At 38.9% G+C, this 21,999-nt stretch overlaps 1 protein-coding gene across 1 annotated transcript in view; it reads right to left on the bottom strand.

The window, feature by feature from the left end:
• Window positions 1-21,999, bottom strand: part of LOC108028903 (chaoptin) — a 229,236-nt gene that overhangs the window by 126,495 nt on the left and 80,742 nt on the right. The window contains exon 4 of the mRNA XM_050884708.1: window positions 7,258-7,295. The gene's annotated coding sequence lies outside the window, so the exon portion shown is untranslated. The remainder of the gene's footprint in view (window positions 1-7,257; window positions 7,296-21,999) is intronic.

Here is a 21,999-nt window from a genome sequence, read left to right on the forward strand (position 1 = left end):
TACTGTATATGTACACTGCGACAAAATATAGACACGCTTAGAAGGAATTTTTGATTAAAACAATTACTTTTGTACGTGTTTATTACACAGCTTTCATTTTAGAAATTGTAACGGGATAAGCCATACGAAATATTTTAAAATAATAAAAACGTTTTGTAACTTTAGTTAACCAGGCTTTGACATAGTCAGTTATACGCCTATCGTCTGCTAGGGGCCGTGTCTTTAACATGATCTGTGGTAGCACTACCTTCCGCTACGTGGAGAAGCGCTAATGGAATCCTTTGAATGTTAATTTACACTGTGGGAAAGTAAGGTTTTAAAATAAAAAATCTTTATTTATTCTTCTAAATCAATTTCATTAACTATAAAGTAATCATCTCCCGATACATAAAACATACACATATATGAATATCTGATAATGCCATTTGGATGAAAATTGGCAAATACGTCATTAACAGTTTTGGAAAAAGTCCAACCCGAAATGTTAGGCACTGGAACTTTAAATTGATTAAAAAAATGCATCTTGCACTTGCCCACAGCACTATTTGAAATTTAAAACAGAGGAAGGGGTATCTGATAGTCGAAGCCCTCAGCAATAACGTTTCTTGGTATTTTTATTATACCAACTTCGGCTTTTTGAATTATGATGATTCTTTTCTATTTTAAGTAATAATAATACTAAATGGCCCAAAAACAAATCAGCAAAACCTACAAATTTTTAAGCACAAAATGGCGATTTTAACCATATTTTCTTTTGAGTGCATTAAGCCGCGCATTGGCTTTTAAATTTGTTCTCTTGCAGTATGTATGTGTGCTGAATCCCCGATGGAGCTTCCAGCTTCGAAATCTATCTATTTTGCCGTGTATGGGGCTTGTTCTCCTGCCCATGTCCTGCTGACAGGCTCAGTCACACAAGCGGACAGTTGGCATTTTTATGCGACTACCTCCTGTCTGCACTCTGTCGCTATGTTATTGGATTGGCGAGTGTCCCCCTGACTTTTTCTCATTGTGCTTTCCAAATGCGTTTTGCCGGCTATCACCCTTTCAGAGTATGTGTATGCTGTCTTGTTTACCCATTAAAGTCGAAAGCCAGAACATAGAAAAAAATCGATCGAATTATAAATCGACTCCAAAAATAATTTCTTTAAGAAAATTAAATTCTATCTCGCAAAAAATTAATTGGTTTTGCTACCGAAATCTCCAATTTGTATAACTGTTATTCGTAGAGAAAAGGGTATGCTGTATGCGTGGAAAAGAAAGCAGGCCACGTCAAAAATTTTAAATAATTTTAGTTGATATCTCTTCTGCAGACAATGAATATAATTAGTTTATGAGATAAATTTCCCTAAAAGTGCTGACCAAAAAGTAAAAAACATATTTTTTTTTTTTCATCAACGAACTTTTATAGATATTTGTAAAAGCCCTCAAATAGCCCTTTTCCGTAAAGTGTGAAACGGTTGGGATGTTTGACAAATGACTGCGATTACCACAGAGTACATCAACCAACTAACATTCGATTAGAGCTGATTTGAACAGCTGTGGCTAATCAAAACATACCTTGTCCTTTTGTAATGAATGTTTTCCTTTTTTCTTTCAAAGAGAATAATTATGTGTCGTACCGAAAAACATCTTCTAAGTAACGCATATTTTCAGAACCCCAAATGGTGGAATACAATGGGTATAGGGAAAGAGGTATTATTCCTGTTTGTTGCTATGAACAAAAGATGCTTTAAAATGTTGTATTAATTACAAAAGATTAACAATTAACTCCATTCCACACTCATATTATTTTATTTATTTATTATGATTTATTGTGTTTTATTTTGCGAGACTTACATTTAATAACAAATTAATTCAGAACGAAAGAGATCGATATGATCGAGTGCCCTGACTATCGTTACCCGTTATTTACCTACCCAACCTAACTTACTAACTAATTGTTCGTCTTAAATCATTTTTAACGGGCCCTTAGATATTGAAAGTAAAAAAGTTTACGATTTGCAGGGGACAAATTTTTTGGATGCCACAAACTTTTGCGATTTGTGGGCTTTGTGTGTCACTAAATTGACGCAATCGTTGGCTTAATAGGCAGTAGATATTTTAATTACCATTTCAAAATCAAACTTGCTTTAAAAACGTTGGCGCCACCTTGCGGACATCACTCTTATCGTTTATTAGGGTTGGTGAAACAATCGATAGCGCTATCGATGGCTGTAACATTTGGAAAACATCGATGGTTTGGATGCAGTATCGATAGTATCGCTCAGGAAGATATACTTGGTAGTTCTGTGAAATAAAAATGCTACATACCTTCCAACGAATACAATATGCCCTTCCGGCTCCCACTTGCGCGTGGGAGCAAACATCATAGTGTTTGCCTACTGCTGCCTATTTATCTTTTCTCCAGCCTGCATTTGCCTTAGGGTTTCCCTCGAGCTTTCCCAGCCAACTGCCATTTTCCAGCCTCTCCTGCTGCCTCCACTTTGTTATTGCTGCATTATCTTTCAAATGGCATATTTATAGGATTTCGCCTGCTCTTCTCGAGATCAATGCACACACTCAGCTATATATCTGTACATAAGTGTGCATATATAAAGTGGAACCTGAGGAAGCAGACACATCCTTTATTGGCAGTGGCTCAGTGCGCCTGGTGCGCATTTCCTCAATCAGCTCGTCAGCCGTCCAGCATCAGCAAACAGTTAAACAAACCCGGCCAAAGGGAAACAGGCGCGGGCCAAAAAGGAGTTTTTTTGAGTTCCGGGACAGGGACCGGGACCAGGAAAAGGGCTAGGACGACGCCCAGTTCCCGAAATTGGGACATACTTTGTTCGTACAGTGGTCGAGTTATTTGGGAGTGTGAACTTGAAATACTTCACACCCGGAAAACAAATATATCAAATTACACTGCAATTCAAATCAAAATCATGTAATTCTTTAGTCATTTCTAGCCTACTGTTTAGTCTAAAAAAATATTCCCACAAGATAAACCTTTTCAGGAAATCTTGTTATTTTATTATTTGAATAGTCGTTGTATTTTATTTGTCACTGTGGACCGGAAGTGTTCTCAATGAATGGTCCCATTATCGTAGAGCGGGCATGGTAACACTTTTTCTGGGTCATTTGGATGGGTTTTTACAAACCAACACTTTGAGCGTAGCGTTAGAGTGGGTGTGGCAGTTTAAACCCGTCTTCCGCTCGAGAGTCCCATCGGAAAACTCTGTTTCACTACGGAATCATTCAGGCTTTTAAGAAATATGAATCTCTTTTAATGTTATCATTGGCATACACATCTAGCCTACTAAAAGAAAGTATGCCATATTTTGATATTTTTAGGTAGGGCTATAACCCAAAACTAAAATTGTAAAACTTAAAACTTTAAAAACATAAAAAACCAAACTAAAAATTAAATAAAGAAATAAAAGAATAATGAAAAAAAGAATTACTGTTGTAATTCGTACCCCAAATTCACCAGCGACATATTTATAGGTGTGTACTTATAACGCTGGGCTGTCGAAGACATAAATTTAGGCCAAGATCCAGAGGAGGTCCCCTTATTTTCCCCCCTGGATCTTGGATGATTTGTCTTGTAGAAAATGTATATCTGCAATAGAATAGCCTTATATTCTACTTTTCCCTTCTAAGAAACAATCTTAGCGAAGCAACGACTTCACATTTTGTAACTTCCCATCGCATGTGTTTTATCCATTTAAACCACTGTTTTCGTTCGGCTTTCAGCCACCTTGTCTGTCTGCCCTCCTCTGGCTTCGATACACAAACTTTTACTTAACCATTTCGTACACAGTAAATTCATTTTCTCAATTGCCTCTTGCCAATGTCGCTGTCGCTGGAGGTTCGATCCTTCGTCGTCCTGGGCAATATTTTTTGTGTTTATTTGTATGCATGTGTAAATATTTAATTTTCCCTTGATTTTTATTATATTTGTCCGGCTCTGTCCGGCCTGCAGAAAGGCAATTCCCCCTGACCGCCTCCCATCGGCCACCACACCCTCTGTGCTTTGTGTTTTATTGCGAGAAATCAAAGCGTCACACGTGGCGAATGACAAATGCCTCGACCAAGCTCATAAACCATACCCTGCGTGGCCTGCATCGAATCTGCTAAGAAGAGGAGCAAGTGAAGTGTTGCAGCCCTTAAATGCTGCCGCGTGCACGAATATTCGTTAAAACGATAATGGCGAATTCAATTTCCCACGGCCCCATGCCACTCCACTTCTGCCGTGGAATGGCCACCGCAATTCGCACACAAAACGCGGTGGTGGGCGTGGGTTGACCGTGGCGATGGAAATGCTAATTGTTAATCCGTACCCCGCTGGGTCGCAATTCAAATGCGAATTGAAATGAGGATGCGGATGTGAAAATGGCACGGTACTGCGAAAAGAGGAGTGGCGATACTGGTGTTTTTGGACTCCGTCAGCTCTTCTTTTTTATGGAAAGCTACATTCAAGTGCCTCGACTATCATCTACCTTATTAACTATTGGTCCGATATGAGTCATTTCTTCCACCCGATAAGTATTGACGAGCACTCCCTAAAAATATGGCCGCCTCAAGCTGTCTTAACAGTACCTGTCATATAGTTCTTGAGGTTTCCGAGAAGAAATAGAAAGTCACAGGCACATTTTACTTTTAAAGAACTGCCTGCTTGAAGAACTGCGTTAAAAAGTGTTTTGACTAGAACTACTCTAGAAGCGTTTGGTTCCCAAAAAACACTGGAAACTGCGTAGACTAAGCTGTTCGCCAAATCACTTTCACAATAAAGTTCAACTGTACCATGGCCCCGCCATGTTAAACACTGTTTCCCGCCTTTTGGCGGACTGTGCCTCCGTGCAGTCGTAGTGCTGAGCCACCTACTGAATCATTCATCGGACCATCATTCATGAGCCCCGACTCATCCTCGGTTGATAGCAATTCCTAATCAAACGTATTGAATCGGGCTCGCTTACATGCTTGGCTGCGCTGAAACACCTTTTAATTTAACGCCGGCTTTTATTACCATGGCGGGTGCTAGATTTATTAACTTGTGGTGTCCTTCGAGGGACTGCCCCCACAATTATGGAGGCGGAGGGGGAAGGGCAGGCAGGGGCTGGGGGTCAAGAAATTATCTATCAAAGCCGTGCAAATCTTGGCGTAAATACATACATATGTGTGTTTTCGCTTTCGGATCGGGGCCATGAATTATTTATTTGTACGGACATGAATTATTGTTATGAAGTTTATTGCAAACAAATTGCGTCCTGGGACAGTGGAAATCAATAGCAAATAAATAAAAGCCCCAGCAGTTTTTGTGGCTTGCGCTGAAACAACAGTGCGGAGGGAGGGCGGCGGGCGGCCGGGTGGCCGGGTGGTTCGGGTTATAGGATGGTCAAGATACGGATACGGATACGGATACGGGCGTGTATGGCTTTGGCGCTGGTCGAGGAGAGTTATGTTTGAGCAGACAACAATGGTAGATGATAGCCCGTAGCCCTCTCCGTGCCGGAGCCCCACGGCACTCTGTGGGCAGAGCCATCAACAACATGCACAGGATATGGCACAGCACTGCGGGCGATTCATAAAATTTAATGAAGCAGGGCGTGGAGCAGGGCTTCTACTGCTCGGCGACCCGAAGGGTTTGAGATTATCACGAGATTCGTGTCTGCCTCGTTCGCGCCGCTACACGGGAAAAAACCAGGAAGGATGCTAGCTGTCAGAAAATTTTTTTATTTTTTAAGCGGAGCTATTTTATTTAGGCCGCATTAAATAGACCTTGGGGTATCGTGGTAAAATTTTGGTCAAATCACAGTCTAAAAACTGGATGTATTCCAATACAAACGTTTCCAGTTAAGCTCAAGTACTGCAAATGAAGCTTGAATTCGAAAATTGATCAAACCCTTGTGCACAATCGTCGCTGATCAATAAACAATTGACTTCAAATTTTCGAATCCCCTAAAAAATCAATATCTCAGGAATAAAAGTAAATTTTCGATCCTTCCTGGGTCAGTTATAACATATACAAAAAGAGCTTTAAGCGAGGTGAAATGTCGTGATGATCGGACATGAAACATACAAGGATTCTCAAAATTTGTAAGGAAAGGAGATTACTAATTCACATTAATAAATTGGTACATTTCCCAAGGTTTAAAAAAATATTTGGCCCGCAGCAGTAATTTATTTAGGCTATGCAACATATTTCATTGGCTTATCACTCGTAAGGATCGGACCTTCAAGGAATATATATTTTGTAAGAGGTGTAAAACCACCTACACTGACCCCCGAATTCCCACAAAATTTCGCTCAGTATAGCGGCAACTTACCGTCGGATGTGAATGAGATGTGTTTGTGAAGTTGACTTTTTAATTAAAATAAATATTTAATTGAAATTGTAATTAGGAATTAATTGAGGACAATAGGTCAAAGCGGTGAGCTCGCAAAAGGCAGGGATAGCACTCCGTATTGGAATGCGTGGTATTATCTTTATCCGAAACTCGCTGTATCGCCCTCGGTGGCTGTGAAAAAGCAGCGCATCAATTTCTGATTAAAAAGGATAAACACAGGATGCTTCGCTGAACAGCCGCAGGGAAGCCAAGAAGGATGATGACGAAGACGGTGGCGGCGGTGGGAAAACACGGTTTCGCAGATACAAGGACATTAAGGATATTAAAAGCAACCGCAACGCACTGGGGCCACTGGCAAGTGACAGGGGGACGTGTCACTGCCCACACCGAAGGAGGCGGGCGGGCCAACGTATTCGATTTCAATAACATTTAGTGGCAATTTCTTTTCGCCCGTTTGGCGCATTTAACGACAGCGGCGTTAAGCCAAAGTCAAGCCCAGCGCCAAAGGATCCAAGGGAGTGGATTGCAGGGAGAAAATCAGAGGAAACCGGCAGCAGTACTAGTGCCGGGCCATTAGGAGAGAGGATTCTTTTCGGATTCGGGGCCATCGGCAGTTTCCAATTACATGGCGTGTGGCCAAACAAAAATAATTTCAAAACGTACTAATTTCTGCGGTGCTTCCCAAGAAGGTAAGGTGCTTAAGAAATAGGAGTGGTTGGGGTGGGCCGGGTACCAATGCTTGGAACACTGTTTATATATGCAAATGTTCTGCTTAAAGAACGGAGACACGCGTTTACAAACTTCTGATGTGGTATTAGCCACTGGGTTCTTGGACTTCATTTTAAAATTCAACGTTAAGGTTAAATAAAATGCAGTACATACTTAGCTTACACTAGAACTAATAGTATTTATGCTTTCAAAGACTTACTTATTGACTTTCCGGCTCAAAGGTGATTGCCAGTTAATCTGCAAAGACGGAGAAAACAAAAGCAAATCAATTTGCCAGCTGCTTTTCATTTTGGTTGAACTAATGTTAATTCCAGCGCGAAAGTAGCAAAGAAATGCAAAGCGCAGGTACTGCATGTAGAGCGTGCTAAGCGCAGGCTAAGGAGACAGGATAACCCTGATGAATGCCTGCCAGGCAAAAACGGGTACGGAAAACTGATAATCAGACTGACAGGTGGGCGTCGAGAAGTGGGAAAACGGGGCGTGGCCCGCCAGCAATTGCAGGTTCAGCTGCATTTTAATGTATTTGCAGAAAGACAGCTCAAAGTAACTGTATCGTTGGTCGGGCGTGGCAGGCAACGATGGGCGGGGCAGAGTAGCAGTCACAGCAGCCACATCAAGGCGAGCTTGAGAGTTTTCCCATTTAAACAGAAGGTGTTGGCCTCAAACGCACCTGCGCTGTGCGATACAATTGCAAATGAGGAAAGAAAATTGCAATCATTAAATGTATGGGTAGGACGTGAGGGAATTTTATTTTAATCGTAAAGAAGAGGGTGTACTAGATACGCCGGAAAGTATGTTACAGGCAGAAGGAAGCTCCTCCTCTAATAAAGTATATATATTCTTGATCGGCGCACTATCCGAGTAGATCTAGCTGTGTGTGCAATCTTGGTTTTAGTCGCTTTCCTGCTCACATACCTTAGCTTTGTAACGGGTATACGATAGTCGGTTGCATCGACTTTTACTGCGTTCATGCGATGGCCATATCACGCTTTAAGATAAACACCGTTTCGTGATTTCGTGATAACACTCAAAGCGTGATAAACTTTGAACAACCTTTATAAATACCGGAGTTGCCAAACCGATTGAAATACATGAAAACGTCTTAGTTTTAAAATGTTATTTTCTCTTCAATGGTAAGAAAATAAATAAATACTGCCTTGAACTTTTTTTTTACACAAGCAAGTTTATTACCTTCAAATGGAATAAAATAATCGGTTTAGTAATCGCGCACACCCTTTACCATCGGTCCGTGATATGGTGACAATCAAACTATGGCAACTCTAAATAAATATCGGAGCTGCCAAGCCGATAGAAATACATATAAATGTCTTAGTTTTACCAATGGCAAGAAAATAATTAATACTGGCTTGGATAAACTGTTTTTCCACACAAGAAATAAAAAAAATTAGGATAAAATAATTGGTTTAGTAATCGCTCACACCCTGTACCATCGGTCCTTTATCTCTGTCAGCTGAGATTGAATAAAAGCATGAATTCGGCCGTGTCGCATAAACAGGGTCAAATTTTATATCAACTCCTAAAAATTCTGTCGTTGAGAGACTTGCGAACTCTGTCCGACAACCGCGATCAGAATAAAACGAGTATTTCGCAATAAGACATCCAGCTTGTCTCATTCTCTTTGCCGCACTTTGATTATTAAATTAGTTACATTAAATGCAAGCCATATATCCCGATGTCGTTGTCGTCAGATTTCCGATTGCTGCAATCGGATGAAAGGGCGCTGAGTGGGGCTTCTAGAAGCGCTGGTACATGGGAGTAGGGTGGATTGGGTTAGATTGTGACACGCCAGCGGCGCTGGGCATGGATAAATCGTTGGTAAATTTTATATAATCTAATAAAAAATTGATGGCTTCGGAGTGCGACGCTGCAAGCTGGCAATAAATAGCAACAGACGGGCTGCCTCTGGTTTTAAGGATCCCGGACCCAGTGTCTGCCACCGCCTTCCCTGTTATCCACTTAAAGCGATGCATGCGAAGCGATGCCAATCCGTTGAAAAGCACTTGCCAATAAATGATGAGGCATCGATGACGACGGCTAGGCAGCGGGAAAGTCGGGGAAGATGGCGGAAAAAAGGGGTTTAAGGAAGCGCATTAGCTCGTCCTCGTTTCCCATCCTTTTTTATGCAGCGCCGAGCTTAATGAAATGGGTTTGTCGAACTTATTGCGCACTGAGGCATGCAACATGCCATGCCTGCTCTTCCCCTCTTCGAGTATTCTACTTTTTAGGATTGGATGGTGCCTGCACTTATGCAGATACAATTTGCCCGAGGGCCCTTAATTTCTTGGGTACATTTTAAGTTGGCTAAACAAGTTAGTTGCATCGACAAACGCTCAGGATTCCGGTGATTTAGCTATCCAGAATTCTTACAGATGGAAGGATTAAAATCAAAAGCTGTTTGGCAGCAAATTGAGTGAAATGGACCTATGTAATGGGCAGGGATGTAAAGTGATTGATTTCCAGATGAAATGCTTGTAATGGCTAGAAAATCTCATGTTTTGTTCATTTGCTTTTAAATTACATTTAAATTAATGTATACCCATGCAGAGGGTTTAGTGAGGGAGACGTTTCCGACCCCATAAAGTATATTTATGTACCAGAGATTGAAATTTAAATAAAATTAAAAAAAGCACTCCTTCATTTAGCTGATACTCTGATAATGTCAAAATAAATCAAAATAGGTCAACAGACAGAAATATTTAAAGCTCTTTTAAACTAATTATTCATCTTTGAGATTGATTTGGTACCGTTTGCAATGAAGAATGAGCACAAATTATACACACTAGATAACGGAAATGAATGGTAATCTGGTGTTGTTAAATATATGACTTCAATACACTAAATCGATATATACACTCGGAAAAAAGTAACCTAAAAAGTGTAAGAATTACCTAAAATTTAAGGTGTCATGACAGAAAAACCACAAAACAAATTTTTAAAAGTTTGCCACGCCCCCTTTTACGTTCACAAAAATGCGGTACACACAATTTTCATGTTAAAACAAGGAAGAACGCTATTGTCGAAGGCCTCGACTATCAGATATCCGTTATTCACCTTACGAGAGAAAAAGGAAGATGGAGATTTTAAGCAGAAAAGCGATATTGTATAGCGCCACCTACCCACAATTTCAGTGTATGGTAATATTGGCGACAGACAGATTTAAGCGTTTTGGCTATTTGTGGTCGTTAGAGTGGGCGCGGCAAGCTTTTTTAAGTCAATCGATAGGTATTAATAGGACTAATACATTTCAGTAATCATTTTTTTAATTTAGCATGAAAACTGTGGGCGCCACAGATTTGAGAGTTAGATTTGGCTTGGCAAAATCTTGTTGTATATAAAAATCGTTCACTAGATTCGTCGGAAAGTGTGTAACAGGTAGAAGGAAGCGTTTCCGACCCCAGAAAGTATATATATTTTGATCAGGATCACTAGCCGAGTCGATCTAGCCATGTCCGTCTATCCGTATGAACGCTGAGACCCGGAGACTATAAGAGTTAAGAGAGGCAGATTTGGCATGCAGATTCCTGGGCTTCCTGCGAAGCGGGGTGTCACGCCCACAATACGCGAAAATCGGTAGCGCCTAAAGTTATTATGATAAGATCAAAATTTTAACTGAAATTCGTCTCATCAATAACTGTCGATTGAACTAAAATGGCCACGCCCACTCTAACGCCCACAAACGGCTTAAACGCTAAAATCTGTCTCTTGCCTACATAGCATCTACCGAAATAGCCGGTAGGGGACGCCCTAAAATATCGCTTTGCTGAGTAACGGGTATCTGATAGTCGAGTCACTCGACTATAGCGTTCTTCCTTGTTTGTTACTATTTTCTCTGTTTTTATACCTTTGTCTGTCTGTCCGTTTCTACGCACACTAATATGTCAGCTATCGGGCTTAAACTTTCCTAAAGGTCTTCTTTCTATTGCAGGTAGTATATAAGTCGGAACCAGACGGATCGGACAACTATATCTTATTGCTTCCATAGGAACTATCGGGGAAAAAAATTTTAAAAAGTTATATCTTCGGTGTTTTTTAACATATAACCTTCTAAGCTTGTAAATAAAATTTTTAAATTTAAATTTAGTTCTGAATTTCGACTATATCATGTTGCTGCCATAGGAATGATCGGAAAATTAGTGGTAAAATAATATGAAAAATGTTATATCTTCGGTGTTTTTAAACATATAACCTTCTACGCTTGGAGTAACATTTTTAAATAGTTTTGAATTTTGAATTACATTTTATCAAAATCGGACGACTATATCATATAGCTCCCATAGGAACGATCGGAAAATTAGTGGTAAAATAATATGAAAAATTATATTTTTGTGCTTTTAACCAAATAACCTTCTAAGCTTGGAAATAACATTTTTAAGAATTTCGAATTCAATTTAATAAAAATCGGATTACTGTATCATATAGATGTAAAAAAAAATGGTAAAAAAAGAGAATGAAATAATATTTTTTTAATATCAATGAAGTCAGCAACAATCCTTAAAAATGTCACATGGTGTTACTAAAGTTGATTATTTCTTATAACTGCAAGGGTATACAAACTTCGGCTTGCCGAAGCTAACTTACTTTCTTGTTATATATAACTTTCCATGCCTTTGCTTTCCCAAAAAGCATGCTGATTTAATCGATTTAATGTGGCCCGATGGAGAACTTGAAGCCTCGAAAAACATTGACCCAAGTCCAACATCAACAGCAGGGTTATCCGACCAGATTGTAAATTGTATCTGCTACGGAGGAAAAGTCTTGGAAAAGTATCTTTCACCCCTTTCTCTCTTTTAGCCAGCATGGTTATCGGTTATCGCACTTGGCATGGCGTGAATTTCGAGTAGTTTGCTGGCAAACTTGCAATATGCGGAGGGGGCAATAGTTTTAAGAGTGCCCAACAAATAAGTGGGTCACCATCCGCAGGTCGCGGCTCGTTGGCAAGTCAATCAGCCAATCAAGCAGTTGGCCCATGACCCACTCAGTTAGTCAATCTTTCAAATTGTCAGTTTAAGATGGGGAAATTCAAAACAGGGAAAGAAAATGCAGTCGATTAAAGATAAGGGCCCTTCTTGATCAACAGTTTTAGAGGTGACTTTTTATTATCATGCTATTATGGCGCTAGAACAAGAATAGTTTCTGTACAAAAATAAAGCAAACTTTACTTAAATAGAACTCTTTTGTAAACAAAGAAGAGACATGTCTTGTGAAATAATATAGCTAATATAAATACTTAACAATTTAGAATGTACAAATACACATTCTATTAACCTTGTTGCAGTTTAAATATGATAAAAAATCTTTTCTTGCTTTTCCGACAACGGTCAAATCATTTTTCAGTGTAGGAGTTGGGGAGCCGCTTCGCCCAAAAACTTTTGCTTTGTTATCTTGCGAACATTTCAAAAGTTACACAAATAGACCAGTGGACTTGAATTCCCAAAAGGGGGGTATGTAAACAGTTTCAAATTACAACCAAGCAACTTTTGTATATTAACAAATTGGCACGCGTCGCTCTTTGGGCAAAAGCCTTAACCTTAAAGGCGTCCCCCGAATCTGCTCAAAATGTTGGCCGAGAAAATATTTATTTATGACAAAAGTTTGCTGCCCAACTCCGCTGACTCTCATCACATGTAGGGGCATTGTCAATGTTTTTATTAGCAGGGAACATGTAGTTCGAAAATCGATGTGGTTGAAGGGGTGGGTGGTGTTGAAGTAGCGTTGTAGGTCTCGGAAAAGTGGGAGGTGCGCTGAAAACTCTTAAAGACTTGATAAACTTATGCCACCACGTTTTATGCTCGAGTACGACGCCAACGATGAAGGAGACGACTGTGACCATATTTTTGGTGATAGGTGATAGTGGTATCGGATGATATTATTCCACGGAATAATCAAAAATAAGGAATCTCCAGGGAAACAAAGATTGAAAGTGAAAAAGAAATCAATTAAAGCACTTTTGAGAAAGTAGCCAAAAGTGTGAACAACTTTTAGCTATAGAATTGAAAGTATTGAATTTTCACTATTTGATTTGTGTATCACAGTTATGATCGACAGTCGAAATAGTGACGAAGCGCACCAGGAGTGTGTCCAAAGACACTGCCATGAATAGCCATACAATTGAAAATCTGATGTGATGGTCCGATACCAGCGAGGGATACACTGGTCAAACGGTGTCGTAAGGACTTAAGGAATTCCATCCCAAGTAATTGGTTGTGCAGAAAGAGAAACCGTTCCAATGACATTTCATTAACGGAAATCTCAGCTCAAAAGTTCCTTTAAAAACAAGGGTTTTTTTTTTAATGAAATTAATTTTCTGTTTGTCACTTTGTGTGGTTTTTCGTCTACACGTTATTGGTCGTCCTGAAAATTTCAGATGGTGGTCTTCACTTCAGATCTAACACTTTTGAAAAAATTAAATTTGAACGCTCCAATATAATATGCCTTAGTATGCGAAAATATTAGATATTTTGGTGAAGCGGGAAGAATAAAAACCTTTGTCATACGAAATATGGCGATTTTGCCCTAAGCATGAGAATATATTAATAGCAAATGCTCGGAAATAGTTCACAAATTTGACATTATGAAACAAATTAACCCATAAAGATATTTTTTAAGGCGTTTTTCCCTACATTTATAGCAAGACCTTCTTGAAAAAGAAAAATTGTACAATGCTCGCGTTTTCCCTTCTTTTTATCATTGTGGATGGCAGTCCAAGTAGTGACGAAGCGCACTAGGAGGGTGTGCGATGGCGACTACTATATAAACGAAGAAATGAAAATCTACAGTAATCGAAAGAAAGTTAATTGGCTTGGGAGAAAGAGCGGTAAAAGTGTAAAGGTGAAAATTTGGAAAATTTGATCTGTTGGGGCCGGTGGGATAACTACCCCCGCTATTAACATAGTTGTATTCTCACTTAAAATACGCGTCGAATATTCAAAGGTAATACGCAAAACCATAAAAAAACCATAAAACCACGACGATGTTAGCTAAGTTTTGTACACCCGTAACATCTGAACTACTAAAGCTACAGGCTTGTGCTATATGTCGTTAGAAAGCTGCTTTTACTACATTCAAACACGATTTGTCTAAATACATTTGTTTAATTATACCTTTTTACATTCGGCACGCTGCTACTACTAATATAACGTGATTTGTTTCAGTGTCTTACATTGGTTGGAAGTGGTTAGCTCAACTGATTGCTTTCATGTTATATTGACTTGGGAAGGGAACATTTTGAGTATTTCTGCAAGTGTGTGTGATTTTCCATGCCCGGAAAATGTTTTCGCTGCCCGAAATGGGCAATCAAGCGAAATGGGCCGCCGCAAAACACACACACCCCAAAAAACATCACACACAAATCAATGGCAAACAGTTTTCCAATGAGCTCTTAAAAAAGGAAAGGACTACTCCCGTCAGATTTAGGCAATCAGGTAACGGGCTTTGGGAGACATTGGGAATGTGGGTAGGGTTGGGGGTAATTACCCTGGGGCACTAAAACTCCATTTAGTCCGCCAGTTTTTCGAGTAAAATAAGGAAGATCGCTTAGTCTAGTGCCTCGACTATCAGATACCCGTAACTCAGCTAGGAGAGTAAAAAGGAGACGGAGATATACAACCAGCAAAGTTACCGAGATTAAAGCGTTCACATAATCATCACTCTACGAGCAAGTAATGTAGAATCGATCTCATTTTTTGCATACAGTTTTTCCGGAAAATAACTATTTGTATTTCTTAGAAACACAATTTTAACTTAAATGTATTGGCCTCATCGATACCCATCAATTTTACAAAAAAAAAAAACAATAAATAAAAAATGCCTCGCTCTTTATTAAATGGTAATTATTTCAAGAAGGTTTTAAATAAAACATTGCCAAAACACACTCTAGGCATCTATCATAATGCGACTGAAATAAATCCTAATTCGTCTGCATTACCTTAAAGCAATTTTTCCACAAAGCCCATCAGACCATATATCTAGTCTCTCGAAACTCGCTTTTTTAGGCCTGATGGACAGCTTTGTAATTCAGCAAGCTGTCAGTTGCATGGTCAACTTTTCGTGGGCGATGCGATTGAAAAAGTAAACATTTAAACGGAAATCATAATAGTGGACCCAACGCACGCACGCAGTTCCACTTCACAACATTGGAAGTGGGTATATATGGGCTAGAACACATGGAGATCATTGTCGCCGCAGTCGATGGAAATGCATTTCTGGCTTATTACGAATGCCCGATGGCCAATGCAAATTTCAAATGCGAATATCTGAATGCCAAATGGTATGGGAATGCAAATGCAAGTGCCGCAGTCCAGACACAAAACTAAAAACCTGATTGTCGTGCGTCATTTGCATAAAATGCGATGCACTAAGGCGTTGTCAATCAGCTAGTCAGTCGGCCAGTCAGCCAGTCAGTCAGTCAGTCAGTCGGCCATTCAGCCATCGGCCATGGAATCTATCATTTGGCCGCAGACTGCATCCATCGTGAGTTTGTTGATCTATTGAAAATCGCCCCTGGTCCCTGGTCAAGCCCAACCGATGTCTATGCCAAATGTCATTGCATTACACACACAGTCGGAGTTTGAAGCACACATCGGTCTATTGGGCGCGCCGCACACACAATCAATGTCTGTATATCAACGGCAGGGCATTGATGACCACTTTTGTGGCACTAATAAAAAAGAACCGGAGAGCACGCCATATTCGATGCCATCGACTATCAGATACCCTTTAGTCAGCTAAGGGATATACCAGTAGCAAAGCGTCTGATTCCCAGATTGGACACATTATTTGCTTATAACTTTAAATAAATCTTTACTGACTTATTTAAGGAATTTGTGTCAAAACCTTCATCAATTTGCAACACTTCTCTTATCCTCAATGTTAGGTTTGAGTTACATGTTGGCCACATTTTAGAATTTGCTAACTGTGTGGTACTGCCTTTAAATAAAACAGCTGAAGAACTTGAATTAAGCCATAGCTGTTTAATTACCTGATGAAGTACTCGGTGGCAATCGCCATCGCAGAGGGAAAGCCGGCTTTATTATGTGTTATCTATTAAGTTGTCCCGAATAGCAGATCTCTATAAACTACCTCGTGGCAGTACTGCAGAAAATGTTGAGGATTTGTATAAAAAATTGTTTTACGTTCCCTCTTTGGGCAACCTTGCGACACGCTTTCAAATCTTAAATTCGTTTTTGAAAACTTTCGCAAAATATTCATCAATTATTCATCGATATCCTAACAACCTATTTTGGGGCGCAATATTTAAGACGCTCAGGATTCTCTATAAGTGAATCCTGAAAACTTATTTCATGTAAGTTTGATCAACGACAGTCACTCTTTAAATTTATTGATGATCTGTGAGATATTTAAATAAATCTATGATGTTTTCGGAGTTTTGACTGTACTACGCTCATATACAGCAGCACCAAAACGATCGTTTTCCACATTCAGGAGGATAAAAAAGTACCTAACACAGCGTACGTAACACAATGGGTGAATGATTTGGCTTAGTTGCATATTCATACTTGCGTAAGATTTAGTAAAGTTAAAGTTTTTACAGACTGATCTAAGAACGATAGAACAATTATATTTGCTGCATTAAATATGCACATGCTTTGAATACTAAATTAGGTTTAAATTTGGTTTCATTACATTATTAATAGATGTTCCCGACCCCTTAAAGTATGTATATTCATGATCAGGCTCACCGTCCGAGTGGCTCAAACAACGTCTTCCGTGTGATCGCTGTGATCTCGGGAACTATACGAACTAGAGAGTTGAGATTTCAGATTTAGATTCCTTATTTGACATAACAAAAATGTTGCCAAAACGTTCTTAAATGGTAAGCCTGAAATCGTTCATAGATCAAGGCCGTTTAACTTGTTTTTCGCACGGTGGGCGTGTTTTTTTCGCCATTCGATAATTACTGACGAGAAAAGTATATTTAATTTAAATTTTTCATCATTTTAACTATTGCAGACACAGTTTTGGACATGCACACTTGCGCTGCGTAAAAAGAATAGGAATCCAAGCCTAAAGTGCCCAGCTTCAGCTCTCAAACTTTTATTTTACTGTTCGAGTAGGGGTATAAACATACAAATATTGCCTATTTGCCTACCTTGTTTGACTAACTCACGAGGCAATGTTATGCGAAAATATAAAATAAGGAAAATCAAAAAGCAGAACAGTCTGTTGCCAATGCCGAGCGCCGTCGCCAATTGTCGCCCTTGTTCTTCCGGAAATAAGAGGCGTGGGATTTTAGGAGCTCGAAAAGGGAAAAAGTCAAATGGATTGAATATTGAGTTTATGATGTTGTCACTGGCAATTTTCGTTGGCTTTAAGCGGGTTGGCATTGGATGCCTGCCGAAGTTATTGTGTTGGTTGCGTATACGCAATATGCCCGGCGTGTACGCAAAGTGCGTGGCGGCGGGGTGGGCGGACATGGTGTTGTGTGTGTTTTGTCGATTATATGCTCCACAGAGCTGCCAGCACACGCAGGCCTACACGCTTCACTGGCTGAAACGCGTTTCCCCTGTTTTTGTTCTTGCCTTGTGTGTGCGGGTGTGCTACCCTCGTGTGGATGTGTGTAGGGCTGTATGGAGTCATGCAGTAAATTGAATTTTGCCCACAACAACGACATTAGCCTTCTCGGAGGCTAAGGGCGCCCAGCGAAAATAAATAAAGAGCGAGCCCGCCACGAAATTGTTCTGATTTTTTATGTGGAACTTTAGTTTGTGTTTTTAATTTTTGTTCTTTTTTTGAGCTTGTGCGTTATTGTGGTGCTTGCAAAAATAAACGAGTGGTTTGCGGCCTTGCTCTTTTCTGTTCCTCATTTCGATCTGGACCTCATAGTCAAGCATTGTTTTGTATGCTATCGTGTTCCCCGCATAAGCATGATGGAGCTCTTTCAGATCTGACTTTCGGTCTGCTCTTCTTCTTTTCAGGCAGCATTTGTTTTAGGCAAATGTCAAGGAGAAATATAAACTTTTCGATGGGTTATGTTTCGTGGTTCTCTTGAGTTCGAATGTGTACGAGCTGTCAACACTTTGGCCATGTGGAAGGAACACTTCAGCTATTCCTCTTTGTTGAAGCGAAGACCGACCTGTTGCTTAAACATAATGGAGTTCTTGTGATTTTTATACCCCCGCTGAGGGTATTATGATTTCAGTCAGAAGTTTGCAACGCAGTAAAAATATTCTTGATCAGCATCACTAGACGAGTCGATCTAGCCATGTCCGTCTGTCCGTCCATTTCTACAGGGCTCTAATGGGCTTCCTTTTGCATGTATGTACTATAAGTCGAATCCAGCCGGATCGGCCAACTATTTATTATAGCTGCCTCAATTAAATTCCTTTCCATTAAATGAAAAATTAACTTTTCAAAGTTAAGACGTTGTCATGTATTTCTACCCGTCTGGTAGCTCCGATAATTATATAAAGAGTCCAGAGTTTAATTGTCATGAAAATGAAAAATTAACTTTTCAAAGTTAAGACGTTGTCATGTATTTCTACCCGTCTGGTAGCTCCGATAATTATATAAAGAGTCCAGAGTTTAATTGTCACGATATTATGCTTTAAAGTCGAAATCATAGTCAACTTTCGTGTTTTGTCGAAATCACGAAACGGGTTTTGAAATGAAAGCATAATATGGCTATCGCATAAACGCAGTATCACTAACAAAACATGGGCAACCTTTTCTTGGTCTTTTTTACTGTTTTAAAGTTATCCTAAAAATATAAAAAAGTGTTAGAAATCAATGGCTATATTTCGTGAAATTGTCCCTTTTTATACCCTTGCAGAGGGTATAATGATTTCAGTCAGAAGTTTGCAACACAGTGCTACAGTAAAGTATATATATTCTTGATATATTCTTGATCAGAACTAGACGGGTTGATCTAGCCCTGTCCGTCCGTCTGTAAGTCCGTCCGTCTCTCTGTCCGTTTCTACGCAAACTTGTCTCTTACACTCTCCCAAAAGCCTTTTTTCTATTGCAGGTAGTATATAAGTCGGAACCAGCCGGATCAGACAACTATATCTTATAGCTCCCATAGGAACTATCGGGGAAAAATTTAAAAAAAAAAAAATGATATGTTCGGTGTTTTTTTAGCATATAACCTTCTAAGCTTGGAAATAACATTTTTTAATTAGTTCTGAATTTCGAATTAAATTTTATCAAAATCGGACGACTGTTTCATATGGCTGCCATAGGATCGAAAAATGAGTGGTAAAATAATATTAAAAAATTATATATTCGTTGTTTTTTAACATATAACCTCCTACGCTTGAATATAACATTTTTTAATTGGATTAGAATTTCGAATTAAATGTTATCAACATTGGACGAACAAATTATAGCTTTGGTGCTTTTTGACCTAACCTGCTTAGCTTGTAAATAACATTTTTTAATTAGTTCTGAATTTCAAATTAAATTTTATTAAAATCCGACGACTATTCCACGATCGGGAAACAAACTATTTATTAAAGTTGATTATTTCTTATAACTGCAAGGGTATACAAACTTCGGCATAACTTCCTTTCTTGTTTTACTATAATTTGAGAGCGTGTAAAGGTAGTAATCATAATTTGATCGCCAACGCATGTTGTTAACGGCTTATTAGAATCATAAGAACAAATAGTCATTAAACAGAATCGAATTAGGCGACGCGCAAAAACGGTTCGTATCGCAATTCTAAAAACTTTCACAAAGCAGAAAAATATATTTTCACTCTTCGTGGGCTCCAGCTCACGCCAATTAGATGATTTGAAAGTTCAACGCATTGTCGAATGAGGATAGGCCACCGAATTTCTAACTTCAAGGCAGATTTTCTGGTTTCAAGTGTGATTTTTTTTTTGTTTTATGAAAAAATTCGATTTTACGTAAGTATAAGAAAATATTAAAAGCATAAGCTCGAGAAAATTCTCCATAAATAATAGAAAAACTTGGCATTTTAGGAAATATTTTCCATGACCATGACATTGCCTCTATTTAGGGTGAATCCATTTTTAGAACTATGACAGCTATATGATATAGTTGTCCGATTTTGATGAAAATTTAATTCAAAATTCAGAACTAATTAAAAAATGTTATGTTATGTGTTATTCGACGCATATTTTAAGTGAGAATACAACAAGGTTAATCAAATTTTCTGAATTTTCACTGTAGCCTTTTCAACGCACTTTCTCCCAAGCCAATTGATTTTTTTAAAGTCTGAGTGATTTCCACAAGTTACTTCTGCGACTCTTACAACACCAAATGTATTGCTCTCAATTTTTAATTTTAGGAATCTGCATGCATCTGCATCTTATTATAGTTTCGGAGATCTCCGCATTCATATGGACAGCGGCTCCGGCTTTTTTCGGCAATCTTTATTACTGTGACAGTTTTCATTTTCCAACAGCTATTGGTATGGCCACGGCCTTCCGCTTAAGTTGTGCCACCAACGCCCGTCGCTTAGGTAATTTGAATCAAACTTTGTGCGAAAGTTGCAAATTTGCACCGCAATTTGTGCAAACTTTTCAGCTGAGCATTGAAATGACATCATCATCAGAAGCAGCTCATTGCAGGAGGAGCGCAAATCAATGAAGGGAAAATAGCAGAAAAGTGACGGAAAAATAAGTGGAAAATAGGGGGGAAAGATCAAGAAAAAGAGTGAGTGAGAGATGAAAGACGGAGGGGGAAGCCTACATCAACAAAAATCAATTTGCACTCGTCAAAAGTTTCGCCAAGTGGCGCATTTAAAACTAACTTGAATGACAATTATGTCAGCTATAAACCGTCACGACCACTATAAGCCTACCGGACTGATTTGCATTTGCATTCTGCAATTTCCGCCATTTTCCTATCAATTTCCCGCAATTTTTGTGCCAAGTTTGCGAACGCATTTCACAGTCAGTTTGCAGTTTATTGTTTTTACTTTTTTGTTGATTTTATTGAAGTAATTTTTGAAATTAAGCTAAGCATCGGGAAAAAAAGGACCTATTTTTAGTAAGTTTTCAGACGCGAAGCTCCGTAGGCGTTTCCAAGAAAATATATTAGTTAAAATGTTTCCATAGATAACTACGTCGAGTTTTTGTTTTTTGATTTTTTAGCCCTAAAATGTGATATATTAGTTATTTAAAAATTGTAAAAACCAGAAAATAATACTCGGTGTCATCCGATTGACATGAACATTTAACACAACATTCTTGAAAAAATGAAAATTGGAAAAATTTTCAAAGATTTCGGTTTTTTTACAACCGTTGCTCCTAAAGTAAAAGGGTATACTATATTCACCGTAAAGTACGTAACAGGTGAAAGGAAGCGTTTCCAAGCTTATAAAGTATATACTTTTCTATCAGGATTTCTTGATGAGTCGATCTAGCATTAACCATAAGAGTTGTGTTGGCACTAAACATGCAGATTTTTGAGCTTTCTGAGCATAAGTTGTTTCAGCAGGGCTTACATTTTTTAATATTAAAAAAAATTGAATGCGATTTTGTTCTCATTATGCCAAACATTGTTTATGTCGGACCTTTAATAGAAAAAATATATTTCAAGCAATAATAAATAATCAACGAATAGTATAGTATATAGTATATATAGTAGGAATGGAGATAAATTCACTAAGCAAATGGGTTAACAGCCGAACGGAATGATCGATAGGTGGCGCTTTTTGTTAGCTGAGTAAAGGGTACCAGAAAGTCAAGGTCATATTAGAATTGAAAACTACAATCTTCCTTTCCCTTTAAGCAAACCAAGAGGTCTAGTATGTTTGTGTATTACAACCATGGCAATTTTTATGTCTAGCTGGCAATTGAATTATATATTATTTTTCGTTTGGTGAATTCGCAGAAGTCAGGCAGTCGATGGCAATCTTGACTCGTTCTGATGGCCCCAATAGCAGAGCCAGAACTTTGTGCTGGCAACTCAAAATCAGTTTAGACCCGCTGTC

Source organism: Drosophila biarmipes, chromosome X, assembly GCF_025231255.1.
Source record: "Drosophila biarmipes strain raj3 chromosome X, RU_DBia_V1.1, whole genome shotgun sequence".
NCBI classification, from domain to species: domain Eukaryota; kingdom Metazoa; phylum Arthropoda; class Insecta; order Diptera; family Drosophilidae; genus Drosophila; species Drosophila biarmipes.